This window comes from Gymnogyps californianus, chromosome 2, assembly GCF_018139145.2.
Source record: "Gymnogyps californianus isolate 813 chromosome 2, ASM1813914v2, whole genome shotgun sequence".
Taxonomy (NCBI): Eukaryota; Metazoa; Chordata; class Aves; order Accipitriformes; family Cathartidae; genus Gymnogyps; species Gymnogyps californianus.
The window spans coordinates 35,859,843-35,876,065 of NC_059472.1; positions in this window are offsets into that span (position 1 = coordinate 35,859,843).

Sequence of the window (16,223 nt, forward strand, 5' to 3'; positions counted from 1 at the left end):
AGTGCAGTTTTCAATCTTAAATATACTGACCTTGGATTAGTGGATTTCAGAAACATGATGTTTAAATTAATGTTATTTTGGTGTGAGTGTATATATGTGTGTCTGTGTGTGTCTGTGTGCATGGAATGTATTAGATTAAATTAAGTTATGTTCCAGCTTTTACTTGAGGAATATAATTTTGTTAGTAGTTAATAATGTTAATGCCATGATTTTCTCATATTATGTTTACATATATGGCTACAGTAAAATCAAATTATATTTGCTGGGGGTAAGATTAGTCAGTCAAGGACCTGTTTACAACAGGGGAAATTAAAATTCAGAGTTTGTAGGAAAGAGATGCTTCTCTATTTCTGTCTGCCTTGCTTTAGCTGTGTTGTCTAGACTGTCCTGGAAGTCATAGACTCACTGGTCTTGTGGTCCGTGCGCACAGCACAGCAGCAGAGTCTGGCAGCGAGTGGGGAGGCTTCGTAGGGACGTCTCATCAATCACATAGAATTTGTCATTCTGACATTTTTGGCATTCAAAGCCTTATATTCTGCCACCAGCATTCACATAGGGTGAACTTTCCATCGTACCAACAATGCACCTATACAACTGTGCAGTGCAGCAGATGGGAGAAAATTTCTTCCCAGCTCCTATGGTGATCAGCTCATACCCCGAAGCACAGGATTTGATTATCCTGATTATAATTTACAGAGCTATAAATGTTGTTAATGGTCATGAGTCAATAAGTGAAATTGCTTGAAGATAAAAAATTGCTCATTTTTTTCTCAATGTGTTTTAAAAGGAGCAAGTAGGAGAGCAAGTCATTTCAGGCACACTTTCACACTATCCTTATGCAGTGGAGTAATTTTAAAATATAATCTAAGTGTTACATTTGGGCAAAATGAATGGGGATTAAAAGAGAGATAGCTTTTAGAGTAAGCACTGCTTGGGTGCTTGTAGATTCGGGCATTTGCTCTTGCTGAACGTGTGTTTAGTACTGTAGATATTTTTAGGAAAGTAAGCATGATCTATTTTTTATTTTACTTTTATTCTTAATAATTGGACATATTTTTCATGTTTGACCACCCTTTTAGGCCTGTAAATAATTTAAAAGATCTAAAAGTATCTCTGTATTCAGAATCAACTAGTTAAATGCTTATATGCCTTGCTTTCACCTTCAGTTATTTGTACATGAAAAAAGAATCTAAATTTAGGGATGGCCTGTTTCACTTCTATTTTTCTACTCTAGTTTGAAGCATTAGGTTTTTTGGGAACAAGGTATATTTAGTGGTAGGCTGATAGGTGCATCAGATATCTGTCATTTGCAACAGTATTTTGGAAAGGGAGAAAGTGTAAGATCTGTGTTTTATTTTTCTCTGGCTTTAGTAAGGCATTGTAAAAGCTAAGTGGCACATCAAGCAGGTTTATATAGTGCAGACACTGCATAAATCCTCTGCTCAGTCCCTGGAAGGGCTGTATGCTGCCATTATGCTTTCTATAAACAGAAGACAAGCACACTGCCAAATCCTTGCAGCACTGGATGCCAGCTCTTTCTGTTCTTAGCTTGTCTTGTTTATTGTTGCTCAAAGACTGTCTTATTTGCCAGTATTGCATCCGCTTTTGATCGTCAGGAGCAAAGAGTATCTTGCACTTCTAGGTAGGTGGACTCTCCATCTTCTCAATTTCATCTCCATCTGCAATTTTAAATAAAATAATTGCCTCTGATGAGTGTAATTAATTTGACAGTATTTTGGTCTGACTAAGGAGAGTTGAAGACAATAGCTACTCAGAAGCAAACACTTTTGGGGCTGGACAGGAAAACAGGAGCCTTGTATGACAGCTTGAAGAACACTCAGATTTGGACTGGCAGAGAAGAGCAAGAGGTATGTAAAAGCCACTACATTGGGTTAAACAACATAACTTAGCTTGCTGTTCTGCATCTAACAGGGACCAGCAGCAGACGTTTAAAGAGAGCAGGAGAAATAGAGCAAATCCTGCTTTTGATAGGATGGAAGATACATCCGGACCATTGTGTTTGTCCTTCATGAACTTGCTTTTATTTCGACATGTTTATGCTTTGAGCGTCTGTAGCGGAGTTCCAGAAGTTAATTATGCGTTTTCTAAGAAAGTCCTTTTGTTGTTTTATGCTTGCTGCCTAATAACTGCAGCAAAAACATAGAGGTGTTAAGTTTTCCTGACGTGACAAATAATGAATTGTCAATCTCTGTTCACTTCCTGCAGTCTCATTCCTGATTCTGTAGACTTCTGTTGTTTTCACGACGCCGAGGTGTCTCTTCCAAGCTAAAGAGCCTTGTTTTTTCCTGAGGCTGCTACTCAGCTTTGTGTGAGAGATTCAAGATGTGAGCACTCTGGCTTTATGATGTTTTCTGTTTTACTCTGTGTTTCCTTCCTAATAGTTTTTAACACTATAGCCACCTTTTTGACTGCCATTGGCCACTGAGCAGTTGTTTTCAGAAAATTATTGGCAACAACTCCAAGATCTCTTCCTTGGGAACTAGTTAATTTAGCACTTATCCTTGCCCATCCTCAATTTGAGTTGTCTTTTACTTTGCATTTATCAATACAGAATTTCACTGGCGCTTGTCGTGTGTAGTCACCATGACGGCAGTTCTCTGTAGGCAGCTTTCCTTTGAGCTGGCCTGAGTAGTTTAGCAAATTTATAACCTTGCTGTTTGCCATCTTTTCCAGGGCATTTATGTTTAATAGAGCAGGTTGTTTTGGAATTCCACTAGTAACATTGTGAAAACTGCCCACTTATTCTGCTCCATCCTTTAAATAGTAATTCATGACAGACCTTTTATTTTACCTTGTGACAAATTGTTTAAGAGCTTTTGGCTTGTGAGAGCTTTTCAGAAATCTAAATATACTACATTAACCAAATCATCCTTATCCAAATAATCATTAACTCCTTACAGAAACGCTAGTAATCTTGAAGCTATGATTTCTCTTTACAAAGCCATGCTTTCTCTTCCCCATTACATCATAGTCCCGTGTGCCTACCAATTCTCTTGTTTATTATAGCAGCTGATTTGATCATGCTTCCATTGTTTTAGAGCTCTTGGGTGAACTCTTGGGTCTGGGTGTTTTATGCCTCTTCATTTTGTTAATCTGCCCCAAAGCTTCCTCTGCTAATACTTTGGTTTAGAGCTGTCAAGGTCTTCTCTTCTTTCATAGTGACTGTCATGCAAATAATTCATTTAGCTTTTCTGCAATGGTCCTGTCCTGACTGAGCATTCCTTTATTACCAGGCAAATGTTGCCTTTTCGCATGTTTTCCATGAAGTTTTTACATTAAGCTGAGCCAATAGCAAATGGTTTTTCAGGGTTTTTTTTTGTCCTGCATTCTCCTGGGTTTGCATTTGAATCTACAGAACATAAGCCCTTTTCCAGTTTCAGGTATTTAGCTGTAATATATGGCGCTCAGCCTGTGTAATGTCTTTGGACCCTCAACATCTGCTCCAGTCAAGCCTGAGTCTTCTGCAGCTCTGCACAGGTCGGCTAGTCCTGTGCAGGTGTCTAGGACATCTGAAATAGCACTAGAGGCCTTGTCCAAGCATCAGAATTGCTTGCAGTGTCTTTTTATTTTATTAGTCTTGTATCCTCCTGTTTAGTAATTTTGTCTTTTTGTACTCTTGTTATCTTTGCAGAGTATAGAGTGAGTGTACTGTTGCAGATCATTCTCCTCTTACAAGTGGTGTTCTCTATTTTGTATATATAAATCCTTGGTTCAGTGAGATCTGTGGATCACATGTATTATGTATAAAAATACAAAACCAGAAAATGTGGGGGATGAATTGCACGTTGACTTCCAGGTGATACAGTTATAAAGCACAAGCTTCATAACTTCCAAGAAATTATGTACTTGAAGCATACCTACCATGCCAACTGTCACTATTGTGAGCATGTCTGGTAGCATGACTGAATTCATGCTTGCACCTTTGGAACCTCTTCTTATTTCTTAGGAAATGAAAAAATATTCCTGGTGTTAAGATATAATGGTTGGTTAGTAACTTTTCCTGGTTTATATGCTACAGGAGTCCTGGTATTCAAAGCCCTCCTAATGTGAGTATTGATCTAATTCTTTTTTGTTTTTTAATTGTAAGTTTCAGAAAGTCATCTCCCACACGGTCTTACAAAAAATTTGAATAGAAGCCTAGAAACCTCTTTAGTTTGTCTAACGTGCTCTTGAAAGATTCTGGAGATGTGGTTCCTGTAGGTGGGCAGCCGTAGTCTTGCTCATGTCTAAGGCAGAGAGGGTGGTGGTGTCTCCTGCCCAGGCAGATGCCCTGCTGCTGCCTTCTCACTCCTGACACTGCTGAATGCGGCCGTCTGTTCGAAACGGGAAACTGAGCCACACGGGCAACGAGACTTCTCTTTCTGTCAAAGCTAAAACAACAACAACAACAACAACAGGATATTTCAACATCCCGAAGCATTTTTAAACACCCAGGATGAATAATTTTTGAATTTTATCCTCCTGCCTGTTTTGTTGAAGGTGAACTCTCCAAACTACATCAGGGAGAATTAGGTCACAAAACTCTGGTATGTAGACAGCACTTTTGAGGCCATTTCCTTACAGCATAAATAACTACAGAAATGAACCTGCAAAACAAGCAGAGTATACTTTTTGTTATTATTTGAAGCAACAGATTCTCGTTATGAGTCTCCTTGATCTGTGTGAGATTTTCCAGTTTGGTGGGTTTTTTTGTTTGTTTCTCAGAAGCATTCCACATGAGACCAGAGCGCCCTGTGATGATGTGTAAAGCTTTTGTATGATGTGCCAATGACTGAGAACAGAACTTACTATCCTGTGGTAACTTTTACAGTGGGAGGTTTTATAATCCGTGCGGATTTGACAGTACAGCACTAGGGTGAGATCTGAGTAAAGCTTTTTGTTGTTGTTAGAAAGAGTTGTTTGAACAGTTAAGCCGAACGGACTGTCACCAAAAAGAGCTCCCTTCTCCAGCTGAGATTTGAGGTGACAAAATTTTGCTTTTCACAAGGTATGCAACACATTTGATGCACGAGCTGAATAGCAGAGCTCATTACAGTGAGTAGTAGAAGTGTTGATATAGCTGTGATGAACTAAAGAGGTAAATGAGGTAAGATTTGCAGGAAAAAATTGTCACTTTTTATAAGATCAAAATGATGGAATAAGAGGTTGGAAAAATAAAATTGATTTTAGATGCAAAAACATTCAGAACCTTTCTCACTAAATGTATTCAGTTTAAAAAAAGAATAGCTTTGAAACTGAAACTCTCTGTGAATTTGTGTTGAATTGGGGTTAATAGTTTTGACCAAAAAACCAGAAACTGGGGGCGCTGGCATCAGCTGCAAGTTGGGAAGATGCGATTCTGGCCCCTCTTCACTCTGTTCTCTGGTGATGGTGCTTTGGAATGCGTGGTTGTGACTGACAGCTTGGGTCGGAGCAGAGAGGTGAATAAACACCTCGCCCTTGTGAGCGAGTATCCTACCCACTTGACTGCAGATATTCTGAGGGAGGGGTTTGAGAGCAACTTGTTCCAGAAAAGCAAGAGGGAAGATGCTTTCCTGGAGGAGCAGTTTGAATTCCAGCTCTAATCAGGCAGAAGTGGGGTTTAAGCTCTATTTTGCATTCTTTGGGTTGTAGGATAGTCAGAGTGGTAAGAAACGCCCGCTCCAGCCACCTGCCCCACTCCTGCTCCTTTCTTGTGTCATCTAATCTTTTTGTTAAAAGCTCTTTCTCCAAAACTTTCTTTGCCCCTTGCTAGTGGAAAATTCTGGAAAGTTCTGATTTTTGGTCTGACTCAGAGGGGCTAGACAGGTAGGTTTTGGGAGAGTGGGGACATAGCCTTCCAGCAAAACTCCATATTCACAGGTTTATATTTCGCATTCTTTTTGGAATCTGTATCTCACTGACCAAGAAAAGACAATGTTTGGAAACATTCCATTATTTATGTAATATTATTTTAAGGTCAATTAGTAGCTCTGTGATCTAAAAAAAAATATATATTATTATCCTTTATATCTAGGGGAAGATCAAAGACCCATTCTGGTAGGTGGCACAGAGAGAGGAAAGAGAAAAGCAAGCTGTTGCTTAAAGAACTTGCAAGTTTAGTTTATAGCAAGATATGATGGAAAAGTAAATGTTAAAGTTATAAGCTCATCTGTTCTAAAAGCAGCTTCTAAGAGCTGAAATACTTAATTTAATTTTTTGAAAAAAGATTCTATTAATGTTTTTTATGAAAAATAAATATAATCAATACCCTTAATAAGTAAGCCAGTGACTATTTTTTCTTTTCTTTTAGTTGAACAGATACACTAATTGAAGATTGGCTCTAATACAAGGCTTTATTCCTGTTGTTAAAAATCAGTAGCCAGTAAGATCTATTGACCCTCAGGCCTCAGGTAGTTCAGCCACCCTGGCTTCAGTGCGCACTTGGAGGCAGTGCCTGCTGCAGTGTTGCTGGATAAATCCTAGAGCTTGGGACAGAAAAGACAGTCTGCATCACTACTCCTATCCACTGTGGCTAAATCCCAAGCAAGCCACTTCGAGTGCAAGATGTGGGGTTCTGCTCTTACCTTGTGCACTACTTTCCTTCCTCTACCTCATTCCTCATCTTTCCCATCTCTGTTGCCTTCTGTTCAAGAAAAACGTGTCCTAAGTAACCAGCATGATTCCTTTAGCAAGTCAGTTGTGAATCCTCAACTGGCGAAGCTGCTAAAAACTAAGCCTTACACTGTCTGGTGATAGCATAGTTTGGTAGATCTGAGAACAGCTGATAAGATCATGAGCTCAACTTGGTCAACAAATTACAATTAAAAGCGTGCAGGAGACACAGAAGCTGTTTTTATTTTAACTGTGCTTCCCTCTCCTTTTGTGAGTATTATCTTTTTTTATCTTCGAGAATGGAAGACTGGACACCAGCAATACGGCAGCTCCAAATCCTATTTCTGCCTTTTCCTAGACCTCTTCCAGAGAAGAGTTAATCCAATGACAGTTGGATTATAATAACACCACAAAAAGATTTTATCCCCTTCTTGACCTCCCCCATGAAATGTTTCAGCATGTAAGTGGGAAGAGAGTAAGAAGTGTTAGCAAAAGGAATGCCGTGTGTAATACCTTAATATTTTGAAAGCGTTACCTGCTCTTCTTTATTAAAGATTTAGGCAGTCTGTGTGGGGATCGTTGTCATGGGCGGGGGTATGATGGCTTCTCTGTACTTGCAATGCCAAGATGTATTGACTGCTTGTCACTGTGTAGTGAGAAGTGTCACGCTAATGCCTTTGACTCCCTGGGCCTTTTAGAGCATGTCCATTCTCCTGTGTTTTACAGCTATTACCTGTGTGTTATGGCATTTGATGTGTTGTGCAGGAGGAGGCTGTGGTGAGCAAGTTAAAGCTGAGAAGGAAGGTGGGAACTGCACTGTGTGGTGTAATGCATGAGTGGGTAGTAAAATGCTGTGGAAGATGACTCTGAACTGTAAGAGAGGCAAGTAAGTTTGGAAGAAAGAAGGACAAGTCATTTGCTCCCTTCTTTTACCTCCAGGTGAAAGCGTTCCTCCACTCACCTGCCTTTCCTAGCCTTTGACTTCTGATCTTTGTTTTCACATTTACTGGCACAGAACAGTTATTTTTTTCAGTTGAGGTTAACACATGACCAAGGATCATACCAGCTCATGCCTGAAAAGTTATTTGTGCCTCTGAGCTCTACAGTCTTATATGACCTGCCATAAAATTAAAAATGCATGTTAAACATTTTCCCAGAATGACTTTGAGAGGTATCAATTATATACTTATCTTCTGCTGATGAGCGTTGTGACTATTTGCTTACTTCACACTAGTGCCAGATTTACACTGATGCTTTTTAGGTCATCCTGCGTCCTTTCCGTAAGCACTGGTGCACCTTTGGCTTTCTTCCCATTCACTGTCAGCTTGTGCTAATAATAATCTGTGGATCTCAGCTGTTTTTGTCGAAAGGCGAGTGCTCTTTTGGGGATTTTTTTTTTTCCTGCACTCATCTTATTCAACCACTGATGTTTTGTGCCACTCTAGTTTCTCATTGTCAACAGCTAAGTAGGAAAAAGTTATTCCCTCCAAAGTGTGCACAGGGCGTTCAGCATTAGAGACAACTGCTAGAAATAGAAGTCGCGTCCTTCTTGGTTTTGCTGAGCATATGTGGATAGTTCGTGTCAAACGAACTCAGCGGGTGACTTTATGTAGTTGTTACTGCTGTTACCTAGAGAGGATTACAAACTTTTGCCATGCTTTTTATTACAGATGGCATTTACTGTCACAGAGTTCTTGTCTTAGTATTTTTTCTTTTTACGGGGTTACTTGGCAAATGTTTCATGCCTAAGTATCTTTAATCCCAAATTCTTGTGAGATGCTAGTTTAGAGGGTGTTATTATTCTGCCTGTAAGTCTGGCGCCCTGCTGAGAAATTGTGAGAGTTACATTTATAAGTCAAAGAGAATTGTCAGAAACAAGTGGTGCTGACAAACTCGATGTATTTTGTACTTTAACATTTGTTTTCTGTGAGTCATTTGTAGATATAAAAGTAACATTTGAGTGAATTAAGTGCTAAGAAGTGTTACACAGGACCTGTGTAGGTCTGCCAACAAAAATAAACACGGCTGTGATGAAGTGTGTGACGGTGGTGTTAGCAGAGCTGTAGAGGCTCTTGGAGAGACACTAAACAAGTACCATTAGGATCACAAAGAGGCTGACCTTGGAGAGTACAGGTGCTGGGCTTCTGAACCAGAGATTATCTTCATTCAGCACAGCCTTTCATTTTAAAGTTCATAAAGGAGTTCTAAATCTTTGTTATTTTTAACAGTCCTGAATCTGTCAAAACTGAAGGACTAGGTTAACTGGCTGTAACATCCGATGTGTTTAATCCAAAATCTTTGTGTTAGCCCAATGTGCCCAAACTGTCGCTAGAGGTTTCATGATTGCTCTGCTGACACTTTTTAAAGATCTAAGACTTCAGTGAGGAAGAAATTAAATTTCTCTGCTTTGAGATGTCCTTGTCTAATTGGATGTAATGTTTAGGTGGCAAGGAGGGTTTTGTCATTAAGACACTGACCTGACATTGGGATATATGGATCCTCTCCATGGCTGTCCTGCAAACTGCTTGCGTGACTGTAGTGATGCCATGTAGTCTGTCTCTGCCTATTCTTTGCAAAATGGGATAGTAATGCTTTCCCTCTCATCATATTAGTCTAATTAATTTGAGCTAGTTGTAGTAAACTTGTGTTATGTATAGAAGTTGCACTAAGCACTGTGTCTTGCAGTCCTGAGTATTGAATTTGTGTTTCCTTTTGAAAGTCAAGTGAGAGAGTGCCAGACATGAAAGATGAACTACTCTAAGATTTTGCTTTCAGTAATGAAAATGATGAAGCTCAAAATATTCCTATGAACATCTCTGTGTAAATGCTCATAGCAACTATATTCCAGTGGACAAATCCAAAACACACAGGGACTGACCTCTATGCTTTTGCAGCGATAAAGATCTGAAGTCTAGATTTGAACACTGTATAATCTGTCCCTGTGGGCGGAGTGGGAGTTATGTGTGCACAGCTGAAGCTGTGAATTTGATCCAGAATTTTCTCCTATACTCTGTAAATGCAGTAATTTCTCTTAAAGCATATTCTTGTGTATGGTTTCTTCCTCTTTGTGAGTGCACACACATTTTGTCATAAGACTGTTATACAGTCTACAAAAAATTGTGTGCTTTTGAACTATTTAAATTCTAGAGCAATTATTTTCTACAGCAGACTGACATTTTTAAATACTGAGCACATATTTAAATTACACTGTTCAATGCTTTCACATTTCTTCATTCTCATCTGGTCAGAATATAGTGTGGGAATATTTTCTGATAACCCAAACTGCAGAATATGTTTAGTAGTTTTTTAGTCTACTGAGTAGTTTAATTAATTAATGTGAAGTGGTACTGAGAGGCAAGTGAAGGAAATGCCAGGATAAATAAATCAAATTTTAAACTTGTCCTTTAGCTCTTTCTAAAATAGGGCAAAGTTAGTAGACTTACTTTTAGACATCTGCTGTTGCTACTGTGCACAAATGATACTAAATGAACAGAGGGCTACGTGATGCAGTTTTAATAGTAGCAAGAATCTATTATCTTGTAACTTGATGGGTTTTTAAACAATGCAAATTTTAGAACAAATATTTTAAAATGATAAATATAAAGGTAGTTGCCACATGTATTTCTTATATTTATTTTATATTTAGCTGTGGTTCCTCTATTAATCTTTGTTTCAAACATTAAATGCCTTCCTCATGGCAGCTGTCTATTCACTCGTACCATGACTACTGGCATGTTAAGTTCAAAGTGGAATGTCATGGAGAATGCAGATAATATATTTAGTTCCTGTCACCAGACAGCACAAGGCACCAGTGTGTCTCGTTCTCAGAGGGGGAAGCCAGCTACTTTCACTGCAATGTTCCCCTTCAGTTAATATAATTTGGAGGTTTTTTAGAGGAAGCGTTAGTCAAGTCTATCAGCGTCATTTTTACTGTAATCTTTGGTGTTAATGAGTACCTGAAAGAAATGTTTTAAACAAAATAATTTTAAAAGCGGTGTCAGAGAGAATATGTAGAACAATATATGTTTGTTTTTCAATGCTTTGATATGTGCATGCCAAAAAATAAGCTATAGCTGGAGTGGATGCAGGAGAACTCTGGGTCTGAATCATCAGAAGCAAGCCATTTTAAAACAAATTATAGAAGCTTATAGAAGAGAAAACTTTCCCAAGAGCATAGTGAAAGGCTTAGTCCATATTTCTAGAAAATTGCAGCTGTCAGGCTTTCTTTTATTACCCTAGCAAAATGCTGTGTCAGGTGTTACAAAGAAGTTTGGCCACGCATTTAGAAAATTAATAGCTTCCTTACATCAGATGTGTTAAATAGAAACATGTCTGGTTGTGTAGCCAGTTGTCATATTTTGATGTTCCTATTGAAAGTTATTTCTTTTACTGTATAATTTATGTTCAGTAATTAAGCTATGAGGAAAGAGACATTTTGTTGGAACAGTGATCTTCATGCACATAAAAAACATTTATAGGATGAGACCAATGTTTGCTATGCCCGTCCTGCTATATATAATGTCAGGTGCTCCTGAGAGCAGTTGCCATTCAGTCACAGAAAATTCCAGTGTGGAACAATAAAGAACTGCAAATTTGCCACAAAGAAAAACATTGGTATTGACAAATTCATTTGTATCCCTGATAAATTGTGTTCATTTTGTCAAAAGAACGAAGTGAAAGTCCGTGGAAGTATCTTACACTGATGCTCTGAGTTTCAGTAAGTTAGTTCTACGTTATCCTAATAGGCTTTCCAGCTTTCCAGTGCTTTCATCTAACCATAGATTACTACTTGCATTAACAGCTTAAACCTCAGGTTTTATGGGGTTGGTTTCTTCATTCTATGTTATGATTAGCATACTGAAAACTGGTGCTGCACTACTCTCATGGTGATTTTTTTTTCCCCTTGTGTGTAATTTCCCATGTTTCTTGTGGTGTTTCTTGTCTCTTACCCTGTCACTGCACACATCCAAGAAGAATCAGGCTTCATCTTCTCCTTATCTTCCCACTAGGAAGATGTAAAAGCAATAAGATTTCCTGTTAGCCTTCTCTTCTTCAGGCTGATCAAAGCCAGTTCCCTCAGCCTCTTCTCATATGGCATGTGCCCCCTAATCTTCTTGGTAGCCTTCTGTTGGGCTCATTCCAGAACAGCAATGTCTCTGTTATACTGGGAAGTCCAAAACTAGACACAATACTATAGATGCAGTCTCTCAAGTGCCAAATAGAGGGGAAAAAATAACTTTCTCTGATCTGCAGCTTGCACTTTTGCTAATACAGTCCCATATGCTTTGGCCTTCTTCACTTCTCCTAGCTCATGCTCAAATGCTCTGCCAGGTACCCCCATCCTTTTCTGTAAATCTGCTTTCTACCCAGTCAGCCCCCAGCCTGTACTCTTGCATGGGGTTATTCTGTCCAGGCATGGGACTTGGCATTTCCCTTTGTTGAACTCCATGAGGTTCCTGTCGGCCCATATCTCCAGCATATCAAAGTCCCTCTGATGAATAGCAGCCCTGCCCTACCAGTTTGGGAGGGCGGGGTTGCAAACTTGCAGACTTTGCAATCTATAAACTTGTTGAGAGTACACACCATCAATCTCCCTGCTTGTTAGTAAAGATACCAAACGGTATTGGCCGTATTATCAATCCCTAAGACATGACACTGGCAACTAGCTGCCAGCTGGCCTTTATGTGATTGATCACACACCTTTGAGCCCAAAGGTTCAGCCAATTTTCCACTTGCCTTATCTTCTACTTATTTGTCTGAAAGGGTACTGTGGGAGACTTGTGGACTCTTGGCCACAGAGCCAGTCATTTCATCATGAAGGCAATCAGGTCAGTTAAGCACAAGTTGCCCTTGCTAAATCCATGCTGGCTGTTCCCAATTATCTTTTTGTCCATCATGTGCCTGGAAGTGGCTTCTGAGAGGATTTGTTCCGTAATCTTCCTGGAGACTGAGGTTAGGCTGACTGGCCTGTATTTTCCCACAATCTCCTTGTTCTTGAAGATGGTGTGACATTTGCCCTTTTCCAGTCTTCAGGAATCTCCTCTGATCATTATGACCTCTCAAAGATGGTCAGGGATGCTGCTTTTCTAAGTCTATCCCTACACACTCAGGCCACGTCTCTATACTCCTCATGAGTAGCCTGTCCCTGCCTCCACCCTCTATGTACTTCATTTTTGCGGTTAAGCTCAATCATCAGGAGTGTCTTGTTCATCCATGCTGGCCTTCTGCCCTTCCTGCTCAGACTCCTACACATTGGAAAGGACAATGCTTTGCGGAGGTTGTCACTGAGGATCAACCAGCTTTCCTGGGCCCCTCTACCCCCATGGCATCCCGCCAAGCAGGTCGCATCTGCTCTTCTGAATGATAAGATTTGGATAGATGAGAGAGTGGGGCTCAGTCATAGTCTGTGGGATGAGAGTGTTCATGGTAGTGTGGGGTTGGCTTCTCTCTGTGGAATAGGTCAGAAGAGAAGGGAGGGGATGTAGGTCTGGTCTCCAAGCTGGCAGCATTGTGAGGGAATGTGGGGAGGAAGAAACAGAGGTACATGACTTCCATTGAGGACTACTATTGGTGATAACAGAGCTGCTGCTGATACTAGCTAATGGTGTTCGCAAGATAAATTTTAGAGCTGTGATTTAGACAATCCGAACATGGAGAAGATGGTTGCTACAAAGAGCACATGGGATTTGTAATGTTTTGGAAAAGTCCTTTAGCACTGGAATCCACAGGCTTATAGATCAAATCTAAAAAAGATAATAATGAAAGATTGGCCAAAATGTTTCCCCCTCTTGTCTCTTTTTTTCAGAATAACTTATTTTGTAATACACTGCAAATACACAAATGTATAGGGTTGTTATTAAACTCTATGTAACTAAGAGGTAATTGCATATTATATAACAGTAGCCTATGTTATCACTGTTAATTTCCTTACACAATGATGGCATACTAGACCCCAACATCAATTAGTATTGGTAATGTATAAATACTTCGTTGACATTACAAAGCCCCTTAAACCACCCCCCAAAAAACCCAACAGAAGAGTGTGTAGATACTATTAAGCTTGTTCTATCAGTGTTTCTGGAACAATACGTATATGATTTGTCCTCACTTTAAATGTGATGCCGAATCCAAATGCATGTGCCTGTTTTCCATAGAGCCAAGGTAGGATGGAAAGCTCTGGGTCTTCCAAAGAAAAAGGACCTCATATTAGTTTTTATTTACTGCTTGAGTCAGGAGACATTCTAAGCCTTAGAAAGTAATTGATTTGTTTCTCTCAGTTTTTCATGAAAATCACTTTGTTTATTTGAGTGCAAACTGTCCAGGAAAACATCGCACAAGAGACTTGATGACAAGAAAAGAAGAAACAGTGGAGTTTGTGTTTTAGTACAGCTGTTGAATTATTAAATCAGAAAGAAAAAAAATTATTTACAAGCACTATTTATGTTTTGACTATAATATTATGCATTGTGAAAAATCTTCATATTCAGTTTTTACACAATCCCTGATTTGCTGGTTTATCACATGCATAAGGCTTGATTCTGGCAGCACTTCTGAATATGCAGCTATCTAAGCAGCTCTTCATTCAGTAGCCTGAAGTCCTTGCATCACTAGCTAAGGAAGAAAAAGGCAGTCTACAAGTAATATTTGTAATAAGCAATCAAACCTTCTCAGTGTTAGGATAAATGCAGATTTATTGGAATCCAAAATATTTTATTAGAAAATGAAGTAATTGGGATGCTGTTTGAGGTGACAAAACAAATGGGAGCCACTCCCGAGAGCAGCCTGCACTGATCGGCCAGAGAGGTACAACTGGGATGGAGCAGATGGGTGGCACTACAATTTGGAGGGGTCGGGGGTCCCTGAGAAGTTGGAATCAGAGCGGTGAGACATAGATCATCTGAACAGCCATAGTAGCAGCGATGTGGCTTTGCTGTATTTTTGATCTCATCCACAACTGTGCGGTACCCATTGCTAACTCTGCCAAGGCTGCGCTGCATTCGAACCAGAAGGACGCTCCCTATGGCAGCCTTATCCCTGCCCCGCTAATGGATTTGAGACATACTCTTTTCTCTCAAGATGAGAACGATTTCTCAAGGCCATTTTTATCTGTAAGCTTCAAAGGAAATAGCTTTAAATAAATGGGCATTTGCCTAGAAATTGGCAATATTTAAAGCTGGCTGAATGCCCATTTAAATAAAAAAGAAATCAAATAGTAAAACATGAGTGCAGATTGTGGATGTAAACCATGGCTGCTTAGGTTGAAAGAGGAAATTGATTTAAGTGTGCTTCCCCCCCCCCCCCCCTACAGAAGAATGCAAAGTAATTATGATATTTTGAATGACTATTGTTTCTGTGTAATGCTTATGGCATAAACACAGCCCTTGATTTCTGAGAGCCTGATAGAATTTTATCAATTCCTGGGGGAAGTTCTTGCTTTTGAATGACCAGCAATTTTATGTCAGTTTATCTAATTGATAATGTTTATGCCCGTACAGTGTACAAAACAGAAAACCGCTTTTGTGGCAACTTTTAAAAGCTGAAGCTAGGCTACAAAATTTGATAACCACAAAAACTATTTAATGCAGCTAAATGCCAGGGCCCAAATATTTTCCCATTATGTAATGTACGAAATAAATTCAATACCCACAACATTTAAACAATGCTTTTCCCTGCTTCCTGGGATGCTTACAGTTCTCTGCCTTTTATTTGGAAGATTTTAATAAGTACTCCATTTGTTGGCCCTGTCTGCAGAGAAGGGCAATAATCACTAAATGAGTAAATTTACGGAGAAGTTGACAAAAAGCAGTAACTCTTCAGTCACTGTTGGTGGACTTCTGTAAGCACATATTGTATGACGAGGAATGCAAGATTGAGTTCATGATTGAGACATGAAGAGGCTGAATGTTGAAGAGATTGAGTTATATAGATATAGATGTTAAAATGTTAGCAGTTCCTCTGCCTGTTCCACCTTAGCCAGTTTATGTTACTGAATGCTAAAGGCAACATAGTTAATTTTGAAATTGCTAAGGAGACTTCAAGAACAATTACCAAAAACTAGTTTAAATTCTGTAGTCCCTTCCGACTTGCAGTCGGGTTTTCGGCAAGTAACTACTGCCCTGCTGACCTTAAGCCTGGGAATATCCTTAACACAAAATGCTATTTGTACTAAATTATGAAATCTTAGTTTTATAATGTAGCTTGCAGTATCGAGGGACTAAACTGGGACTATCACAGATACTTCCCTTAAGGTCCCATATTCGTTGAACCTAGATGTTAAGTATCAAAATAACTTTTTCTTATTTTCTAAAATGTACACAAAATAATAATAATAATAAAAAAAACGCCTGAAGTTTCATCTTTTCTTGATCCTTTAGTGGTTGGAGTTAGACTTCCCCAGTGGTTTCTGGAATAGTCATGGTAGTTGAAACAACCACCAAGCAACTCAAAGACCTTAATAAATGGGCAGGTCTTAAAAGACTACTTAAGATACAAAAGGGTGTTACTGAGGGTTTTTTTAATTAAATATTTTTTATGCCAAAACCATTTTTGCATCCCTTACAGCTGTGAGTTTCTTATTAATGAGATTTATACAAGTATTCACGAGGGGGAAGACGAGGCACATAGTTGAA